This window comes from Danio rerio, chromosome 7 (genome assembly GCF_049306965.1).
Source record: "Danio rerio strain Tuebingen ecotype United States chromosome 7, GRCz12tu, whole genome shotgun sequence".
NCBI lineage: Eukaryota > Metazoa > Chordata > Actinopteri > Cypriniformes > Danionidae > Danio > Danio rerio.
Genome location: NC_133182.1, coordinates 71,262,756 through 71,275,000, shown reverse-complemented (window position 1 = coordinate 71,275,000; position 12,245 = coordinate 71,262,756). Strand labels below are relative to the sequence as shown.

The window sequence follows — 12,245 nt, the reverse complement described above, 5'->3', positions numbered from 1 at the left end:
GCTTGCCCCGCCTCTGATTATTCTGATTGGTCCACTGCTTTGGGATTGACATTGATGAGCAGAACTGTGTGACTTTAATGTAGTAACATAATTTAAATACGCTGGGTTTGGGTGATTAAGTTCAATTTGGATGTAATTTTTGGAGAATGTGGTATGTGGAAGTACTTGTCTAGAAATTAGAGCTGTCCACATTTTTAAAGCTCACAAACAAGACTGAACTATACATGAAAATACTGAGAAATCTTTTGATTTCTCATAGCAGACATAGTTTTAAAGAAAGATTAAAAGCATCTTATAAGACATTCATTATGTCAATACCGCCGCACAGCATCTCTCACCAGGACACAGGTACACGGACCACACGTTTTCAATCTTTCAGATACTCGATTAAATATAATCTTCACACACAGGCTTTCATTTATTCCCAACCACACTTGAGCCAAGGATTTCTGGCTTTGTCTCAAAGGCTTCATATCTATATGCCTATGCTTCAGGACACGATTCTCAATGCACATAAAAATCGTTAAAAGCATTTAACCTTAAATATACAAAAAGCTTCTTCAGTTTGAGCCAATCGCTTATCAGAAGCTCATGAGCGCGCACATTGTAACAAATGACCGCCTTCAATAGCCACACATTTTGTGGTCTGCAAATGAAAAACAAACAGGTCTGTCGGCCTTAAAACTGCTTCGTGTTTCCAACTCAGTGATTATATCTTTACTGAAAATTTCCCCCACTCCATCACTGTCATCAATGCGCTGCTGTTCTGAAGTGAATGGGATTCTGGTATGTAACCAAGATCTACAAGCTTATGTTGGTAATAGACCATCACCTCCAACCAAAAGACTGGAACACAACTGAGAAATTCTAGAGCTGGGGCAATTTATCAAGGGTCAAACTGCCATATCTGTGGTGAAATGCATTTTAGCTACATTCTGTCCTTCATTACTAGACTGTAAGTTTCTGTTAGTAATAAGTAATAGTTTCCGTATTTCATGATTTACCATTTTTTATGTTTATTTACAGTTCTGAATTGTCTTTTGATCTCTGCTCTGTCTCCGTTTGATGTTAAAATTTCAACTCTAAAGTTTAACAAAGTGACTTTTATTGACGGTTTAGTTGTTTGAAATTATTTAATGTATAAGAAATAATAAGGCGACGCATTGGCACAGTAGGTAGTGCTGTCGCCTCACAGCAAGAAGGTCGCTGGTTCGAGCCTCGGCTGGGTCTGTTGGCGTTTCTGTGTGGAGTTTGCATGTTCTCCCTGCGTTTGCGTGGGTTTCCTCCGGGTGTTCTAGTTTTCCCCACAGTCCAAAGACATGCGGTGCAGGGTAATGGAATAAACTAAACAACTCAGCCTCTTTCTGAAAACATAGCCCAGTATACATTTCTGGAGCGCCAAATACGTCTCAGGAGGTACTTTTTTGCAGTTTTTGTTTTCACAAATCCACCAGAGGTCGCTGTATATGCTTTTTGAGATCTCAAATTTCTCTCGCAAGTGCCATTCATGCCTGCTCTTCTGGCAAAAATCCACCAAAGACCACTGTCGACTGACTGACTGACTGACTGACTGACCGATCGACTGACCCACCCTCCTCTTTCCCTAAACCCAACCAATAGTGTTTTTAAAAGCACCGATTGACAGTTTTAAAAAGCAATCCTCTCCTCTCTGCTTTTCAAGTTGGCTGACATACATGGCGAGCTAATTGGACAAACTGGAAACAGCTGGATAGCTGTCCATACGAAAGTAAGCGGTCAGTTAATAAACATGAAAATTACGCCATCATACCGCCCCATAGCATTCGGTTTAAAGACGAAATGCAGCCATGTTGCTCTGGCTATATAATGCGGGATCTCCAGAAATGTATATAGGGATACGTCGACTGAATAAGCCTATGTTGAAGCTAAATTGGCTATAGTGTGAAACTAAATTGCAGTGTGTGTGTGTGTGTGTGTGTGTGTGTGTGTGTGTGTGTGTGTGTGTGTGTGTGTGTGTGTGAATAAGTGTTTATGGGTGTTTCATAATACTGGGTTGTGGCTCGAAGGGCATCCGCTGCGTCAAACATATGCTGGAACAGTAGACGGTTCATTTCGCTGTGGCGACCACTATATAGAGACTAAGCCGAAGGAAAATGAATGAATGAATGAATATTAATTTTCTATTGAAATGTGCAGTGAATTCTGTTTCAGACCCCATACCAGCTACATACTCTTATATAATGTCAAAACTCCTAAAACCATTGCTGTTTACGTCTTTCAAGGACTATTTAAATCAGAATCTCTGCGGTATCTCATTTAACACAACATGAATAATTTATTCTAACCAACATTAGCTCCTGCTTTTCAAAAGAAATTTTTATCCAAGTTTCATCATGTACATTATATGATGCCTAAATAACCTTGTAGCATATAATTTTTTTTTTATTTGAGCTATTTAATATGGCTTTATTTTTTTGTAAAGTTATCTGTATAATATACTGCATATACACCAGCAAAATAAATGATCAGTAATTGTAAACTGTATAATATAGTTTTATAATACGGAACATTTACTTTGCTGGTTATCTCATACAACTAAAAAATAAGCTCACAATAAAAGCAAAGTGACTAATACATTAACAGACTGATAGCCCATTTTATTGTTCATGTTTCCATCTTACAATTACCCAAATGTTCTTACTGAGTAGTTTAAAGAAGCACAAAATAAATTCATATACACCGGCCACTTTATTAGGTACACCTGTCCAACTGCACGTTAACGCAAATTTCTAATCAGCCAATCACATGGCAGCAACTCAATACATTTAGACATGAAGACATAGTCAAGACGATCAGCTGCAGTTCAAACCAAGCATCAGAATAGGGAAGAAAGCTGATTTAAGGGACCTTTGAATGTGGCATGATTGTTGGTGGGAGTATTTCAGAAACTCATAATCTACCGGGATTTTCACGCACAACCATCTCTAGGGTTTACAGTGAATGGTCTAAAAAAGAGTAAATATCCTGTGAGCGGCAGTTCTGTGGGCGTAAATGCCTTGTTGATGCCAGAGGAGAATGGCCACACTGGTTACAGCTGATAAAAAGGCAAAAGTGACTTGTTCCAATCGAGGTCTGCAGAAGAGCATCTCTAAGTGCACAACACGTCAAACAATGTGGCGAATGGGCTACAGCAGCAGACGACCACATCGGGTGCCACTCCTGTCAGCTAAGAACAGGAAACTGAGGCTACAATTCGCACAGGCTCACTAACATTGGACAATAGAAGATTGGAAAAACGTTGCTTGGTCTGATGAGTCTCGATTTCTGCTGCCAAATTCAGATAGATGGGTCAGAATTCGGCATCAACAACATGAAAGCATGCATCCATCCGCCTTGTATCAACAGTTCAGGCTGGTAGTGGTGGTGTATTGCTGTGGGGGATATTTTCTTGACACACTTTGTGCCCATCAGTACCAACTGAGCACCGTGTCATTGCCACAGCCCACCCGAGTATTGTTGCTGACCATGTCCATCCCTTTATGACCACAGTATACCCATCTTCTGATGGCTACTTTCAGCAGGATATCACACAATGTCATACAGCGCTAATCATCTCTAGAATTGATTTCTAGAACATGATAATGAGTTCACTGTACTCAAATGGCCTCCACATTCACCAGATCTCAATCCAGTGGTGCATTTTTGGGATGTGGTGCAAAGAGAAATTCACATAAAGGATGTGCACCCAAAAAAACTGCAGCAACATGATGCTATCATGTCAATATGGACCAAAATCTCTCAGGAATTTTTCCAGTATCTTGTTGAATTATTGCCATGCAGTTCTGAAAGCAAAAGGTTGTCCAACACGGTACTAGAAAGGTGTACCTAATAAAGTGGCCGGTAAGTGTAAGTACCATAAAAGTGGCATAAATATACAACGAACATTACCTAAACTAAAGATATAAATAATTATTAAAAATATATCAATAAAAACGCAACACAATCTTACTAATGATACAAAAACAACACATTCACTTTTTCAAAAAGGAATGATTTGCCTTATGTTGGTTTCTCCGGGTTACAAAAGTCAAAATTCAAACTGATTATCACCAAGCCAGAAGCAAAAAGAAATCAATCAGCATGACTTAAGAATAGAATTTAGTAATGCAGCATTTAACGCTGACTAATAGACGATCGGTCTTACAAAAAGTACATCGACATGACAGCCAATCAATTCATTCCTCATAATACTGTCTTTAAAATATAATAAATACCACTTTAAAAATCAATTGAAAGTGAACGAACAAAAAAAAAGGGATCGATAGATAACTCCCTGCGACCTGCGAGAAGTCTGAAAGCTCTGGTCGCGGGACTCCGGGTCATGAGTCAGAAAACCGCGGCAGGATTAATGGTGGGCATCCATTGTGAGAACAGACAAGCCACCGGCAGAAATCGGTGGGTCGCAACCTCGAGGTTTCACCGAGACAGAGAGGATTACGCTAGACGACCCCTCGTAAATCCTCACCGTGAGGCGGCAGGTGAGAAGGAAGAGCAGGCCCGGGCATCTTTCGTATTTAGTCCTCTGTGTTTCCCAGCAGCCAGACTCCTGCCCGCCCTCCCTCACAGGGTCTATGTGTGCTCCCATAGGACCAATTATTACAGCAAGTCCTCCACTGAATCACTCTATCAATTAGGAGGTGGTGAGCACATCATCACATATATTACTGCTGAGGCAGGCATGGCTGTGCGGGATAGGAGAAAGCAAGGGGAGGATATGGATGGAAGGATGGATGGATGGATGGATGGATGGATGGATGGATGGATGGATGGATGGATGGATGGATGGATGGATGAACAGACAGAAGGACTGATAGACAAACAAAAAAAACACAAATTGATTGATGAATGGATGTATGGATGGATGGATGGCAGATAGAACGACAGACCGACAAACAAAATAATACTTGAAGTGGTGGACAGATGGATGAATAGATAGAACGACAGATAAACAAACAAAATAATACATAAAGTGATGGATGGATGGATGGATGGATGGATGGATGGATGGATGGATGAACAGATAGAAGGACAAATAGACAAACAAAAAAAAACGAATTTATTGATAAATGGATGGATGGATGGATGGATGGATGGATGGATGGATGGATGGATGGATGGATGGATGGATGGCAGATAGAAAGACAGACAAACAAAATAATACTTGAAGTGGTGGACAGATGGATGGATAGATAGAACAACAGATAGACAAACAAAATAATACATAAAGTGATGGATGGATGGATAAATGGATGGATGGATGGATGGATGGATGGATGGATGGATGGATGGATGGATGGATGAAAAGAGAAGGACAGATAGACAAACAAAAAAAAACATAAAATGATTGATGAATAGATGGATGAATGGATGAATGGATGAATGGACGGATAGATGGATGGATGGATGGATGGATGGATGGATGGATGGGTGGATGGGTGGATGGATGGATGGATGAATGGATAGATGGAAGATAGAACGACAGATAGACAAACAAAATAATACTTGAAGTGGTGGACAGATAGATGGATAGACAGAACGACAGATAGACAAACAAAATAATATATAAAGTGATGGATGATGGATGGATGGATGGATGAACAGATAGAAGGACAAATAGACAAACAAAAAAAAACGAATTTATTGATGAATGGATGGATGGATGGATGGATGGATGGATGGATGGATGGCAGATAGAACGACAGACAAACAAAATAATACTTGAAGTGGTGGACAGATGGATGGATAGATAGAACAACAGATAGACAAACAAAATAATACATAAAGTGATAGCTGGATGGATAAATGGATGGATGGATGGATGGATGGATGGATGGATGGATGGATGGATGGATGGATGGATGGATGGATGGATGGATGGATGGATGGATGGATGAAAAGATAGAAGGACAGATAGACAAACAAAAAAACATAAAATGATTGATGAATAGATGGATGAATGGATGAATGGATGAATGGATGAATGGACGGATAGATGGATGGATGGATGGATGGATGGATGGATGGATGAATGGATGGATGAATGGATAGATGGAAGATAGAACGACAGATAGACAAACAAAATAATTCTTGAAGTGGTGGACAGATAGATGGATAGACAGAACGACAGATAGACAAACAAAATAATATATAAAGTGATGAATGATGGATGGATGGATGGATGGATGGATGGATGGATGGATGGATGGATGGATGGATTGATGAACAGATATAAGGACAGATAGACAAACAAAAAACATAAATTGATTGATGAATGGATGAATGGACGGATAGATGGATGGATGGAAGATGGGTGGATGGATGGATGGATGGATGGATGGATGGATGAATGGATATATGGAAGATAGAACGACAGACAGACAAACAAAATAATACTTGAAGTGGTGGACAGAAGGATGGATGAATAGAACGACAGATAGACAAATAAAATGATACATAAAGTGATGGATGATGGATGGCAGATAAAAGGACAGACAAACAAACAATATAATACATAATGTGATGTACGGATGGATGGTTATATGAATGGATAGATGCATGTATGTATGTATGTATGAATGGATGGATGGATGGATTGATTGGTGGATGGATGGATGGATGGATGGATGTATGAATGGATAGATGCATGTATGTATGTATGTATGAATGGATGGATGGATGGATGGATTGATTGGTGGATGGATGGATGGATGGATGGATGGATGGATGGATGGATGGATGGATGGATGGATGGATGGATGGATGGATTGATGGGTGGATGGATGGAAGATAGAACGACAGACAAACAAAATGATACATAAAGTGATGGTTAGATAGATGGATGGATAGACAAAACGACATATAAACACCAAATAATGCATAAAGTGACTGACGGAAGGATGGATGGATCGAACAACAGACAGACAAAAAAATAATAAATAAACTGATGTATGGAATGACAGATAAACAAACAATATAATACATAATGTGATGTATGGATGGATGGATATATGGATAGATAGATCTATGTATGTATGGATGCATGGCTAGATGGACAACAGACTGTGGGCCCTCCAGAGGTGCGGACAGACTCCACCTCCAGCCCTGCGGATGTGTGAACACACTGGTGGCTGGCACCTCCCAGCGAGCGCACGTTTGGTGCAAGAAAGAGGGTTTAAATCAATATTTTCAATCTCTCAGGATCAATCCCACACCTGGACATGAAGAGAAACCTGTTAGCAGTCCGCAATATGTGTAAATGAAAAGCCAAACTTTGTGACCTTGATGGTGCTTGTCTTTAAGTTCGCCACTCCATCTCCTGCAATGTGCCTCTTTGACAAGCCCAGAAGCAGAGGAAATGATTCAACTTCAATAGGGGTGTCAGCGAAACTTCATTTTAAAGTGGCTCCAAAAAAAGTTAAATATGTAAACATTCATTCATTCATTTATTGATTTTCTTTTCGGCTTAGTCCCTTTATTAATCTGGGCTCACCACAGCGGAATGAATCGCCAACTTATTCAGCATAATTTTTACGCAGCGGATGCCCTTCCAGCCGCAACCCATCTCTAGGAAACATCTATACACACTGATACACACATATACTCCATGGACAATTAAGCCAACCAAATTCACTTGTATCGCAAGTCTTTGGACTGTGGGGGAAACCAGAGCACCCGGAAGAAACCCACGCGAACAGGGGAGAACATGCAAATTCCAAACAGAAACGCCAACTGGTCTAGCCAGAGCTCGAACCAGCGACAGTGCTAACCACTGAGCCGCCAAATATGTACACAATTTGGAGATAAATACAACAACATTCAGTCACAAGATCTTGAATGAGGTCCCTCAACTAATTAAATTCAACTGAATAGAATTGCCGAAATTAGCATATAGTGTCACACCATGGCTTTAAGTGACAAAATGTATCAAGTTTCTATGTTTTCAGAAATATATGGATGCAAAAAAGGAGTGCCATTTCCTAAAATAGCCACTTGTAAAACTAGGCTTGAGGAATTTATTAAAGATTTTATGATTTTCTTTGATACGTATTTAGCTATGCTTAAAACAGTCACACCATAGGACAGTTTTAAGATTTGGCTTAAAAATGTACAAAATTTAATAACAAAGCAGGTCTACAAGAAGAGGTCCATACAATAAATGTTTAACCATTTACTGCATTTTCAAGGGCACCTATTTTACCCCCTTTTTAAAATTTAAGATAAGTCTTTTGTGTCTCCAGAATGTGTCTGTAATGTTTCAGCTCAAAACACCCATCAGATTATAGCTTTCAGAATGTTGAGATTTTCTGCTCTGAACACAATTTAGCTGTTTTTGTGGCTTTTATTGCTAATTCATTCTGCCCACCATTCCCATGCGCCTGTCAGAGTGTGCCTTAATCTCCTGCTGCATCAGATAAACAGCACAGTGACAAACATAAAGAAAGCAGATCTCACGTAACGTTGTGAGAAATGCTACAGTAAGAACATTCCCACACTGCAAAAAATGCTTTTCTTGCTTAGATTTTTTGTCTTGTTTCTAGTCTAAATATCTAAAATTTCTTATATCAAGAAGCATTTTCTAGACGAGCAAAGCATATTGTCTTGTTTTGAGAAATAATATGCCAATATTAAGTGAGTTTTTCCTTAAAACAAGCAAAATAATCTGCCAATGGGGTAAGCAAATTAATCTTGTTTTTCTTTTGACGTAAGATTATTTTGCTTACCGCATTGGCAGATTTTTTAAGTTGTTTTAAGGAAAAACTCACTTAATATTGGCATAATATTGCTGAAAACAAGACAATTTGTTTTTCTTGTCTAAAAAATTCTTCTTAATTTAGAAAATTTTAGATGTTTGGACTAGAAACAAGACAAAAAATCTAAGCAAGAAAAGCATTTTTTTGCAGTGCAATGATTATTTGATGTATTTGACATATTAACATGGTGGCACGGTAACTCAGTGGTTAGCACTATAAACAAACTACTGAAGTTTGCATGTTCCCCATGTTCACGTGGGTTTCAAGCTGGTGCTCCAGTTTCCCCCACAGTCCAAAGACATGCGCTATAAGCGAATTCAAAAAACTTAATTGGCCGTAGTATATCAGTGTGTGTGGATGAGTGTGTATGGGTGTTTTCCAGTACTAGGAAAAGGCTGAACGGGCATCCGCTGTGTAAAACATACTGCAGAACAGTTGGTAGTTCATTTCCCTGTGGCGACCCCTGATGAATAAGGGACTAAACTGAAGAAAAATGAATGAATGAATATGTTAACATATGAGCGCTGCTGCTTCTTTAAATGAAGCAGAATGTCCTGCATCACTCAAACAAAAGCAGCCAATTGGAGAGGTGAAACACGAGACCAGTCTCATCACTGGCTGATTCTGCAGGATCTGCTCTTCCACAGCGAGGAAAACAGCTCACAACCAATCTCTACAGAATGTCCAAATATGCAGTTACATCTATTTGAATGCAGGCGCATTCCTCAATTTACAGGACATAAAGGGATTCTGAAATACCTTAATTGTTGCAATGATATCAAGCCTAAAAAGATTCAAGTGAAAACGACCTGAAACTGAAAACCCCAAATTAGACCGTTTCACTTACAGTGAATTTTTGACATTCTTATTCTGGTATCATTTATAATCACAATCATTTCCTTCCCAGTAAAGATGATATTGCTCACAATTGACAGAGACATTTTACATGCCCTCATGGTCTCTGAACTTCAAAAACAAGCTCTTTGTGCAATCGGAGAAGCTGTCAATAGTATCATGTCACACACCGTGGACAACAAATAGCAAACATGAAATGCCCTGGGCGTTCTGCTTTCAGACTTGGCCAGCCAAGCATGGGATGTACAAGAGAACCTGAAGCACTTTTGGGTCGTGCTCCTTTTCACCTGGCAGGACTGGAGAATGTCTGACCAGTGGGGACATGCGGTACGAGACCCCAGGGTCATTTAAACAAGTCGTAAGGTCAACAGAAATCTGAAACCCCCGTTGAAAAACAGCCCAAGTCAATGCAAAGTCAATTATGCTGCCTCTCTGACAGCTCCATATGTTTACAACGTCTGGGTCCAAAAGAACAAGGAATGCCTCTTTACTCATTGTTAGCACAAAACATCAGGTGCTGACAAGCACTAACAAGGCGGTCAAGACTAAGCTTTGTCAAGTGTGACACGACCAGGAGGCACAGTGTAAAATCCACGTCAATCACTCTAAAAAAAGATGACTAAGCAGCCGGCAGCCTGACAAATATACACTCACTGGTCCCTTTACTACCTTACTAGTTCTGAGTTGAACCCCCTTTTGCCTTCAGAATGGCCTTGATGCTTCGTGGCATAGATTCAACAAGGTACTGGAAATATTCCTCCGAGATTTTGGCCTATTTTGACATGATCGCATCACGCATGTGCTGCAGATTTGTCGGCTGCACATCCATAATGCGCATTTCCCGTTCCACCACATCCCAAAGGTGCTCTATTGGATTGAGATCTGGTGACGGTGGAGGCCATTTGAGTACAGTGAACTCGTTGTCATGTTCAAGAAACCAGTCTGATATGATTAGTATGGGGTGTTATCCTGCTGGAATTAGCCATCAGAAGATGGGTACACTGTGGTCACAAAGGGATGGACATGGTCAGCAACAATACTTAGGGAGGCTGTGGCTTTGACACGATGCTCAATTCGTACTAATAGGCACAAAGTGTGCCAAAAAAATATCCCCCACACCATTACACTAACACTACCAACCTAAACCGTTAATACAAGGCAGGATGGATGCATGCTTTCATGTTGTTGACGCCAAAATCTGACCCATTCTTCCGAATGTTGTAACAGAAATTGTGCATCATCAGACCAGTCAACGTTTTTCCAATCTTCTATTGTCCAATTTTGGTGAGCCTGTGCGAAATGCAGACTCAGTTTCCTGTTCTTTTTATATAGAGATGATCTTCTGCAGACCTCGGTTGTAACGAGTGGTTATTTGAGTTACTGTTGCCTTTCTATCAGCAAAAACCAGTCTGGCCATTCTCCTCTGACCTCTAGCATCAACACGGCATTTGCACCCACAGAACTGCCGCTCACTGAACATTTTCTATTTTTTGGATCATTCTCTGTAAACCCTAGAGATGATTGTGCGTGAAAACCCCTGTAGGTGAACAGTTTCTGAAATATTCAGACCAGCCCGATTGGCACCAACAACCATGTCATGTTCAAAGTCACTTAATTCCCCATTCTGGTGCTCGGTTTGAACTGCATGCTTGACCATTTCTACATGCCTAAATGCATTGAGTTGCTGCCATGTGATTGGCTGATTAGAAATTTGCATAAACGAGCAGTGGGACAGGTGTACGTAATAAATTGGTTTGTGAGTGTATTTTTTGTGTGTGTTTTTAGGATCAAACGTGTATATTTTTTGTCACTACACTGCAAGCTCCTGTTTCTTATTTTGCAGTCAGATGGACAGCAGTGATATGAATTTTAGGCCGCACAATCAATGATAATTCAATATGCTTTGTCAGAAACCACTCCAAATATTTTAGCAAAATGAAAAAAGAACAGAGGAAAAAGGCCCAGCTAGTTTGCTGGTTTGTATTATCCATAGAGAAAATCAATGCGGCTGTTCCCTTCAGGAACACGATATTCAGAGCACAAGATTTTTACGCAAATATATGTCCGCTGCAAAAAAAAAAAGACTAATCATCATTTGCTTGTTTCAAGCAAAAAGCAGAACTCCATTTGCTGCACAAGAACGACCCTGGTGGTATTTCTGACTCATTTTTCCACCGGTGTAAAATGTAATCGTTTTGTAATCGGAAATGTGTTTCTTGCAGGTGTAAAAAATCACTGCGGCGTGTCAAAGCCTCAATTGCGCACAAACAAAAGCGAGGGATTATATTGGAGGTGTGTGTTAGACTAAAGTTCTCCAGACTCCATTCTGAGCGAATGCAGGAAACAGGGGCCTGAGCGGATCCCAGAATTCCTCATTATCCTCACAGCGGGTAGCCAGCGGTGCGAGCGCGGATCGGGCCGCCGCTGAGGCAGGTCTGGGAACAGCGCTCTGGCAGCCCCACGGGGGAGGCCAGGCTCGCTCATTAGGCCTAAATGATCCACGGCAGCCCTGCAAACCAAGTGCCACTTAGTGCCCGTCGGAGACGGCAGTCCGGCCCTGATGAGATTGCTGAGCACACTGCATATCTGTAATAACACAGC

At 40.5% G+C, this 12,245-nt stretch overlaps 1 protein-coding gene across 1 annotated transcript in view; it reads right to left on the bottom strand.

The window, feature by feature from the left end:
* The window catches only part of tead1b (TEA domain family member 1b), a 164,871-nt gene that overhangs the window by 74,070 nt on the left and 78,556 nt on the right, over positions 1–12,245 (bottom strand).